We start from the raw sequence: 11,808 nt of genomic DNA on the forward strand, positions 1-11,808 counted from the left end.
ACAATATGATTTTCAGAAAATAATAAATTCCAATATTAACATATATAATACATGTACTCGAAATTGTAAATAGCATCAAAATTATACTATTTCAAAATCAAGAAGAAATAATTAAATTGTTAATAAAAATAGAAAAAAAAATTTCTGTTATCTATTATTAATTTTAGTATTTTTTCCCCTTTTTTTAAGAAATTAAATTTTAAGAATAATAAATAAAAAAAGGTAATTTTAAGAAATTAGTCAAATTCAACGTTTGTTAGAAACGTTCTATTAATTTATAACTTATGTTACTACGAAGGAAACATATGGGAGATTCTAGGTTTCATTTGTCTGGTATAGCACTCGAGGTATGTGTCTTCATTAGATGTCTGTAGGGGCGGTATAAGCGCTAAATGTACCCCCCACCCTCCCCTTTCTACCCACCCTAAACTTCTCGGTAGTCGAACAACCCTATGAATGTATTGCTTGCCACTAAATGCAAAGTGAAATGTTGTCGATTTCATTATCACTTTTCTTTGTTACAAGAACCTCTATTAACTTTTACAAATAAAGAGGAGAGAAAAAATTATACTATAATTTTTTTCTTTTTACTAATTACTCAAAGACAATTAAGTCAAAAAAGTCAGAAAATTTTTTTAATAGAAAATTAATTCGCAGTTAATTATTTGGTTATTATTTAAAAAATTGTTTTTCGTAATTTATCAGTAGTAAGGGAAAGTTTCAGTCAGACGAAATTTGGAAATCGTAATTTTTTTTTTAAATTGCTTACTAATATTTTTTTATTATAATAATAAAAGAAACTAATTATTTTTAAGAAAAAGAAACTATAAATTAGTAAATTCGAAAAATTTGAATATAAATAATGAAATAATACACACAGAGAGACATTTTTAAAGGAATTGTTTTTTGAAATTAAAAATGAGGTTTCCGTTGGGTGCTAATCAAAAGGACAAATTCATCCCTGGTGAATGTAAGTTTCGAGTCTCTCTCTCTCTCTCTCTCTCTCTCTCTCTCTCTCTCTCTCTTTCTCGATATAGAGAAACTGCAGTTACGAAGAAGTCTCTTGAGACCACTCTGGTTTTGTTGCAAGTAAACTACATGATCTGGATACTTGATTTCCTTGAGCCAAAGGACCACGATGTATTACACGCTCGTTGCGCTTTTAGAGTTAGCGGTTTACTTTTGAGCTCGCCTCTCTATACTCAAACAAATTTCCTCTCTTCTCTTCACGACACACACAAATACAATGTAAACACTATTTTTTTTTTTTACTTTTACAGAAAATTTACTCTAGCAACAGTGTTGTTCAGACAAATTTAATTTACGTCTCTAAAGATGTATAATATATTAAAATATATATTACTGTAATATTAATTATAATAATAAAAATAATAATTCCACTTGAAAAGATTCCCCGGAGAGTGCCTCCTGGAGGTTCTATCAGAATTCCGCCGGAACTTCCAACGTAATTCCGTCGGAATTCCATCGGAGTTCCAAAGAATTTCCGATGGGATTCCGACGGAGTTCCAACGGAATTAGGACTGTAAAAATTTTGAAAAAAAATTAATCGGAATTCCGTCGGAATCCCATCGGAAATTCTTTGGAACTTCGATGGAATTCCGACGGAATTACGTTGGAAGTTCCGGCGGAATTCTGATAGAACCTCCAGGGGGCACTTTCCGGGAAATCTTTCCAAGTGCTCTCTAAATCTGAATTAGTAAAAATGTTCACTAATTTAAATTAGTGACTCACTTTTTGCTTCTGAATTAGTAAAAGTTTACTAATTATTAGTATTTTTACGAACAATTAGTAAAAATGTTTACTAATTTAAATTAGTGACTCACTTTTTGCTTCTGAATTAGTAAAATTTTAATTTTTAGTATTTTTTAATTATTAGTAACTTTTACTAACAATTAGTAAAATTTAACTAATTCTAAAGCAAAAAGTGAGTCGTTAATTTAAATTAGTAAACATTTTTACTAATTGTTAGTAAAAGTTACTAATAATTAGTAAAATTTTACTAATTCAGAAGCAAAAAGTGAGTCATTTTTTGTACAAAAAATAGATTTTCCTTTTGCTAATTTGGTTTTTTTTAGAAAAATGCAAAAGAAAAATATTTTTTGCTTATTTAAAAAATAGTTTTTTTCATAAATAATTTTTTTTCTGCTTTTTTTTTTTTAAAAAAATGGTAAGAATTGAATTTGACTTTACTGCAGTGAAACTTTATGAAACTCATTTATCACAACACGCGCGGTGAATGTTGGGATTTTATCGTGCGAATAATTTCTTAAAAATGTGTGTGTGTGCGAAAAAGAAATGGGTTTCAAAACGCAGTTGCGTCAGGATACTTAAATATATTCTTTTACACACTCTTGCCAAAATTTATTGACAATGAAACAACACTTTTTTTTTTTGCTCTACAAAAAAAAACCATATAGAATTTTTCTGAAAATATTTCCCTTAAATAAATATATAACAGTGAATATTTCAATTCCCTTTTTTTTTGGCAGCGATTATATAAAGAAAATTCAAATCATCAAAAAAACTAACTAGTTTAAAAAAATAGAAAACTAAAGAGAATATTAAAATAATTAATAAGAAAAAAAAATAATCAAACGAAACAGAATTAAATTTCAATTGAATTTAAAAAAAAATCTCACAGAAAATTAAAAGGCATTTTCAAAATTCAAAATGGCGGATTCAATATGGCGGTCAAAATTTTAAAAAGTTATTAAATTTTTTTTAAATCTTGCAATCTAGGGGTTTTTTGGGTCGTTGATGACGAATCTGATGTTAAATTGTCAAAATTCAAAATGGCGGATATAAAATAAAAAATTAATAACTTTTTAAAAATTTGATCGCCATATTGGATCCGCCATTTTGAATTTTGAAAATCTGACATCAGATTAATAATCAGTGGATTAAAATAGTAAGCGTTGCAGCTTATTTTAATGCCTTTTAATTTTCTGTGCTTTAATTTCAATTTAATTCAATTATTTTCAAATGGGGAAAATAGATTTTTTTTTTTGCTATTTTGGTGGACCAAAAAAAAAAAAGGATAAAAACTCATTGAGAAAAATGTAAGTATGTCGAGTTGAATTCTTGGAGTAAAGAGAGGGAAGAAAAAAAGTGAATGGAATCGAAAGGGTAGAGTTGAAAACTTAAAAAAGAATTGGTCAAGTGGACGCTATCATCTCATTGGAACCAAGTTGGGAAGAAAACGTGCCTTATCCGCGAATCTTTAGTTCTCTTTTGACGCCTCAATTTTCTCCACAGCAGAAGTGTAATTATCAACGCTCTCTCTCTCTCTCTCTCTCTCTACTTTTCTCTCTTCATACCTTCACGTGCAAAAGAGGTGTTAAAAACACCTTCGGGATAGATTTCACTGAGATAAAAAATGGACACATACTGAAAATGTCATGTTTGCTTTAAAATATAATCAGATACTTAAACTACTTTTCCCCTTGAAAAACGGATGAAAAATATTTGCTAACCTCTCTTTCTCTCTCTCTCACGAAAAAAAGATTTTTATTTCCTATTTCGAGTTTAAAAAAATGTCCACAGAAAATTAAAAGGCATTAAAATAAGCTGCAATGCTTATTATTTTAATCCAATTTTGCTTATTTTAATCCATTTTGGTATTAAAATAAGCAAAATTGGATTAAAATAATAAGCGTACGTTGCAGCTTATTTTAATACCTTTTAATTTTCTGTGTCCCTAGAATTTTAATTTTTAAAATCTTTTTTTTTGGGGGGAGGGAAAAATAAATATATTGAAAGGGGGAGAGAAATTTGGGTCATGAGGGAATATCCGGATTTGTCCAAGTGAACGAGTCAAGTTGATTGTGTAAGGGGTTGTTCAAAATGGGGGTCGGGTCAATTAAGTGGTAACAGGCTGCTATCTCCCATGACCAGCCAAGGGCACCTCATTATAACCAGCCAGATCATGTTATAATCCTGTCCACGTTAGAATATCATTTGTAAATCCCTGTATCTCACTTGCTTTCAACATCATATATGTATATAACTACAGTCTCTCTCTCTCTCTCTCTCCTCTGTATATGTGCGGATAAGGAACTTGACAGCTCAACAGAAGAACCAAAATCCCATCATTTCAACGAAACTAACATTCCTTTATGGTTGGGAGGAGAAAGAAGGGGGGCGGGGGGAAAGGGGGGGGGGCTAATGGTGTGGCCGACGAAAACCTCAACTCCCAAGTGTAAGTTCACTGTCATGTACACTTTTCTTTTCGCACACCCGCCATCAAAACCGCACACTCGAGGATTTTAACTCTCCGCGCACACTTGAAAGTTAATGCAATGACAAATTTTCAACTTCCTCTCGTGAGATAATTGCAAATATTTTCCATTAAAATATCTAATTTTCTTTTCATTTTAGACAAAGAACAAATATCATTTTGTCAATTAATTTTTTTTTAATTCAATATTTAAAATAATAATATTTAATAGAAAAAAAATTTCTAAATAAAAAATAGAGTGAGAAGAAGATTAATTTTTTTTTTGTTAAAAAATTAACTCAAAAAAAGAATGTCGATTGAGTCAAATGAAAAAAGAGAAATTTATAAAAAAAAATACACAAAGAGTTTTCTTTTTTTTTTGGTTATTATATGAGTCTCGACTTTCTTTCTACGTTGGGATTCAGAAGCATATATGTATGTATGCGTCAACCCTTTTGTGAAACTTTAATTAAAAATATTAATAATAACGGGCAAAAGGGAGCACACGAACGGGTCGACAGCATCTCTTGACTGGCTTGGACAACACAATGCAAGCGAACGAGAGCGCGTGAAAGACGGCAAAATCATTCTCGAAATTAAATACCTCTTTGCCGACAAACCAAACTAATCATCCACTCACGTTATTCTTCATACCGTGACAATTTCTATAATAATCTCTCCCTCGTTACTCAAAAAAAAGCTCTTTGCTAAATTTTAAAATTAACATTTTCAATAATTTTTTTTTTCATTCTTTATTAAATAAAACGACGTTTTGATATTTAAAAATTTTTAATTTTAAAATGAAAAATCAATTATAAATATTTATTAAAATTATTTTCAGTGGCAGAAAAAAAAAATCGTGAATGTTTGAGAGAATAAAAACATTGTGTATGAAATTTTGCTGTATCATTTTATACACATAAATCGAACATACAGTATATTATACATATTCTACGAATCAACATTGCTTGATCGAAGCTACAAGCTTTCTGGCTTTAGAAAGCTGCCGAAGCATTATCAATGGTGCAACTAAGTTTTAATGATGTTTATTCGAAAGATTCAACATTCAGCGAAACGAAAGAGGTTACCTCATTAAAATCAGTATATTAGGAGATGCAAATTGTTTTTTCTACTCACACTGAAAATTACTTTTTTTTAAATATATTTATTTATCCTAAAATTTTTTTTTAAATATATAAATAAATATATAAATAAATATATAAAAATATAAATAAATATATAAATATATAAATAAATATATAAATAAATATATAAATAAATATATATATATATATATAAATATAAATAAATATATAAATACTCTCTAAATCTGAATCAGTCATATTTTACTGATTAGCAGTAGAAATCTACTAATTGCCATAGCGAGAATTGTGCAACTGCCAATTAGTAGAAATTTACTGATTCAGATTTAGAGAGTATATAAATAAATATATTAAAATATAAATAAATATATAAATAAATATATAAATATATATATATAAATATATATATATAAATATATATATATAAATATATAAAAATATAAATAAATATATAAATATATATATATAAATATAAAAAATTAATAAATAAATATATAAATATATAAATAAATATATAAAAATATATAAATAAGTATATAATTAATATTAATAAGTAAATGTCTACCGAAACAGTATTTTTTTAATTGTCCTAAAAGAAAAAATTGAAATAAAAAAAATAGTATTTTATAATTGATTTTATTTAAGAAAAAAAAAACGGAATCTAGAGTTCTTGGGGGTAAATATCATTTGGAAGTAAATATATATATATATATGGATGTTGAGAGTGTAACCTTCGATGGTGCATCGACCGACGTGTATTTGATCTGCGTGATCTGAATATATAAACGCGTATTGAGACTCGTAATCGATATCGATGAGGAGAGGCCTCGTTTTCTTGGGATTCTGACCAGCGCAACCTTTCGAGTAAAATCGACAAAAACGGACATATATATCGGCGTCGTTCGGTTTTCTTGATATGAGGATTCGGAGCACGTGTTTTCTGCGGTAGATTGGCGGTCTTGTTGCCTTCTTATTTCTATTTCTTTTTCCATCGCCTATATATAGCCTCCAGGGTATATATATATATATATATATAAATATATCGAAAAAGGAAGGGAACTTTAGACACGCTATAAACAAAAATCTAACCTCTCAAATCAACGGAAAGATGCAATTTTTTGTTGTTCAAAAAAAGAAAATTTCTAACTTAAAAAATTTCCAAAAATTAATTTTATTCCCTCAATTTACATTAATAATAACTGAATTTAATGAATTAAAAATGCTGCGCGCGTAGACTCGGCAGAGTGGGGGGACGCTATCCCCTCTTCTAGTCTAATGCGCGCGCAGACTTTGCGGAGTGGGGGACGCTATCCCCTCTTCTAGTCTAATGCGCGCGCAGACTTGGCGGAGTGGGGGGACGCTATCCCCTCTCCTTGTCTAATGCGCGCGCATAGTTCGCAACTTAAAATTACGAAAACAGAAAATTATTAAACGTACAATTAATTAAATAATAATAATTACAATTAATAATATAATAATTATTATTAGTATAATTATTATAATTACTCCGATAATGATAATTATTACAATTGTAATTAGTATAATTATTATTATTATTATTATTGCAGTATTATAATAATAAATGTCTCTATTGTGCAAAAAAACTGTTTCTTTGAAAAACGATTTTTAATTCCATTTCTAAATATCAATTTCTCTCTCTCTTTTGAAAGTTTTTGAAAACCTAGCACTAAACGAGAGTTTACTGTAAATGGAAAGAGGGATAACGATTCAAACGAAACCTGAATTTGTAAAACCATTTTAGACGGGGCAAAAAAGTAATCATTGGATGCATGTAAGATAATCTGTCCATTTTGCTTTTCTCTCTGTTAAATTTACATTTTAAAAGCGATAGAGAAGTATATATATATAAGGGTTCACGATAAAACTCGAATGTTGCAAAGTAAATTTCAAGACGTATTACTAAAACCACTGAAGAAAATGGGGCCGAGCAGTGGAAAGCAAGAAAAGCGACCTTTCTCTCTCTCTCTTGCTCTCTCTCTTCGCTCAGGTTAATCCGTATCAAAGTAAAAGCTTGCAGCTGGTAGTCAACAGGACTATTTAAAATTTAAATCTCCTTGATGCGAGGCAATCCCTTCTTGAACGTTGGCTCCATTCCTTGCCTCTCGCCAATTCATGCCCTATTCCTGTACCCCTTTTCCATAAAGTTCTTCACCCCCACCCCCCACCCCTACCAAACTGCATGACGACTTTCCGGAGATAAGAAGAATGCCTTCAACTTGGCTCAAGTTTCAAGCTTTCTTATCAACCAATCCCCTCTCTCTCTCTATTTTCCATTGCAGTTTTCTACTTTTACACTTTTTATATATATATGTATGTATGTTCGTAATGTGTCATCCTTTGCACGTGTGCCATTTTTTTACGACTCATTACTTAATTCTGGATATATTTTTATAGCAAGTCATTAGAAATTTTCATGAGACATTTATTTGGAATAATCAGAGGGTTTAAAAATTTGTTTCATTTAATTTTTTTTTAAGTTAAAATTTTTTCATTGAAAGCATCTTTAATATTTGAATTTTCACGGAAAGGAAATTGTTATTTTATTTAGAGATTCAAAAATAATTAACTAACTTTTAATCCGATTGTTCGTTCATTTTTTTTTTTCTTTTAAACTAAAATTGAAAGCATCTTTAATATTTGAATACTCGGTGAAAACTTTTCAAACTATTCAAAAACCATCGTGATTCGATAGTTTGTACAAGAAAAAGAAAGAATATACACAACTTAGACGTGTTCAGTGATCACAAAGAATAGCGAGGTTGAACAAAAAAAAAGTTGTGTAATACGTTTGCGCATTCATCCGTTAGTTTTCATTTTACTTATTCGCAAAAACTAAGTCAAACAAAAGTTTTCAACGTATTTTGATCAATTTGCCATAAAATCCACATGATATAATGCTAATTGACATTTATATGTTTTTTCTCCATTTTTTCGGAAATATTAAATTCTCTTTCTTTCATTTTTATTTTCTTTTTATTCAACACTTTTTTTCTTCTCATTCTATTTTCTTTTCATAATTTTTTTTTCGTTCGCCTCTTTTTTCTCCTCAATTTTTTTTATATTCAGCACACTACTTATTTTTTTTACACTCACCGCACATTTCGAATGGTTTTGAATTTTATTATTTCATTTTGTGTGTCTCTCCCTAAAGAAGAAATGAAGAAATTGGTAAAATTTTCTGTCAATATCAAAAGAAAAATGAAAGGATGTAAAAAATTTACTGCCTTTATTTTTTAAGTTAATAAAAACAATCAAAGATTTTTTTTTACAAAAATTGGTATATATTGAGTGAGAGAGAGAGAAAGAGAGATCGTTTTATTGTCCAAGAAGAATATTCTTTGGATACCAAAAGATACTTTGCACGTGACCGGAGACTCGATCGGAGATACTTTTACGAGTGCATTTTTATGGAGCGCAATTCTCTCCTCTATCGTGAGTAGATCGCGAGCGCCACTTTTTTTTTTTCGTAACCGGGGAAATTCGAATTGACTTGAAACACGTGCGATGATTCACACGAACCACTCTTCTCTTCTGAATCGCATTCGCGATGAGAGAAAAAGTAAGAGAGAAAGAGAGAGAGAGAGAAAGAGAGAAAAATGGAAAGTGGTTTAAAGGAGGCAAAGTGCAATAGTTTTTCCATGTGGCAACATCAGAAATCACGAATAAAATCATTGAAATCGATCCATGGAAGACAGGCATGCAAAAAAAAAATATTGAGAAATCAAATTTTTCAATTCAACTTTTCCTCAATTATTCATATTTTATTACTATTCTGAAAATCATATTTACTTTTCAAGGGTACACAGAAAATTAAAAGGCATTAAAATAAGCTGCAACGCTTATTATTTTAATCCAATTTTGCTTATTTTAATACCAAAATGGATTAAAATAAAATAAGCAAAATTGGATTAAAATAATAAGCGTTGCAGCTTATTTTAATACCTTATAATTTTCTGTGTAGGACTAAACGAAATTCAGGCCCTGAACTTTATTCTAAGTGAAAAAAAACTAATTTTTTTTAATTTTAATTCTAAATATCAAATATTTATTAGTAATATTTAATAATAATAATATTATTAATTACATTATTATTTATTAAAAAATATTTTTATTATTATTCATATTTTTTTACGTAATATAGTTTTCTTTAATTGAGCAAATTAGTAAAAATAAATTTTATTTTTTTTAGATATTTAGTTGAGGAAAAAGTTACTTTAGATAGAAAAAAAAATTAACTAGGTAGTACATTAAGTGAAAAGTCGGATGTTTAGTAAGAAACTTAGTTTTCAAGTGTGGAAAAAGCATCAAGACAGAGAAAACTACCTTGGTTTAGTTGAAAAAAGTTGTAAAAGACACAATTTATTGCATCAGGTGAATAGTACATTGTGTTTTGGCTAAAACATGCACAGTTTTCAAAAGAAAAATGTATATTAGTTTAAATAAAATTCACATATATTTTTATAAAAAATATTTGTTTTAACTGTAAAAAAAAAAAAAATTAAGTGCAATAAGTGAAAAAAGTAGCTGCTTAGTCAGACATATATTTTAGTGAAAAATAGATAATAAACTGCAGTTAGTGAAAAACCCTTCGTTTAGTCAGACACTTTTTTTTACTGTAAGTTGTATGTAGAGACGATTAATTACTGATAAGTGAATAATCCCGTATTTAGTCAGACAATAATTTATTTAGTAGAAAAAGTTATTTTATAGACAGACAAATTTATTAAGTGAAAAATTTTGTATTTAGTAAAACATTCATGTATTTAGTAGAAAAAACTGTTTTACAAAAAAGAATTAAGTGTGCAGTTAGTGAAAAATCTCTTTGTTTGGTCAGACAGTTATTTTTTATGTAGAAAAAAAATGGTTTTTGGGAAAAAAAATTAACACAAGTGGAAATTCCAGTGTTTAGTCAGACATTCACCTTTTTATGGATAAAGACCATTTTTTTTACAGCAAAATTAGATTATTAAGTGAAAAAGCATGTGTTTAGTCAGACACTTACTTGTTTAGTAGAAAAAGTTGTCTTAGCCAGACAAATAAAGACTAGTAAGTGAAAAATTCTATATTTAGTAAGACATTCACTTTCGTTATGGATAAATCAAAAAATTGGTAAAAAAATTTTTTTCTCTAGAAATATTTTTTGTAATCAGAAAATTAATTTTTTAAGTGATAGAACTTTATATTTGGTCCGACATTTCGCTTTTTCAGAATAGAAATATTATAAAATTAGTTAAGGGGTCGTTCATAAACTACGTTACCACTTCTTCATTCTTTTTAGACCCCCTCGCCCCCTCGTTACCATTGCGTTAAATGCATTTTTTTTAGAATTTTTGACCCCCTGCCCCCCTAAAATAGGTAACGTAGTTTATGGACAGCCCCTAATTGGTAGAAAAAAAAATGTTTTAGTTTGAACCTTATGTAAAACAATTCATTTGAATTTTAATTAATTTAATAATTATTAATTAACTAATGATTTTTAATTAATTATTAATTAATAATTCGTATTATTCATTAGTTTTATTGACAGTTTAAAAACTAAAATTACCAAAAGACTAAAATAAAAATCAAAAGCCAGAAAATCTAAGAATATTAAAAAACAAAATCGTCTTTTCTATATATGGTTGGAAATCGATAGAATTGATCGAAAAAAGAAAAAGAGATAAGATTATTTAGAAGAAAGTATTGGTTTCAAGTTTCTGTATTCATTTAATTCGAAAATCCCTCGTTGAGGACCAGAGGTATATATATATATTAGAGATTCGGGCGGTAAAGCATAAGGAGACAAAATTTGCATTGCAGATATACATAGGCGATTTATATATATATATACATATATAGTAACTAATATCGGTGGATCCACCCCTTCTCAAAATCAGTTTCACTTCAAGTTAAAGCCATCGTTTATTCACGCTGATTCAGAACTATGACACGAGTATTGCGTGCACACGCTTCCCAATGTTACTGTTATAATCAATTCAATTTACGCGTTTATTTCAAGCTCCACACCCGTCAAAATGGTATATTCATAAGGCAATATCTAGACACTTAACTTAAGTGCACTTCATGTTCAATGGCTTTTACTGTTTTTTTTTCACTTCTTTTTTTTGCCTATGATTTTTGCATTTTCATCACGTTTTCTATTTCATTCATTCAATTTTTTTATTATTAATTTTTCATTTTTTTTTCTTTTTCTGTTTTATTTTTTCCTTTTGTTTACTTTTGTTTACTCTTTTTTTTTATCTATTTTGCCTGGTATCATTTGACAAAAATGTCTTTTTAACTTTTACATGTTTTTGGAAAAACGATAAAAATAGAAAGAGAGAGAGAGGGATTTTGAACGTCTCGCTATTGTAAATTTCTTACATTTTTCTCGAACAAAAAATATCAAAAAAAAAAAACTGCTCGAGTTCTTGACAAAAATCGGAAAATCATAACGTAAATTCTATT

This window comes from Leptopilina boulardi, unplaced genomic scaffold (genome assembly GCF_019393585.1).
Source record: "Leptopilina boulardi isolate dan_hultmark-lab unplaced genomic scaffold, ZJU_Lbou_2.1 LbouV2_337, whole genome shotgun sequence".
In the NCBI taxonomy this organism is placed as follows: Eukaryota; Metazoa; Arthropoda; class Insecta; order Hymenoptera; family Figitidae; genus Leptopilina; species Leptopilina boulardi.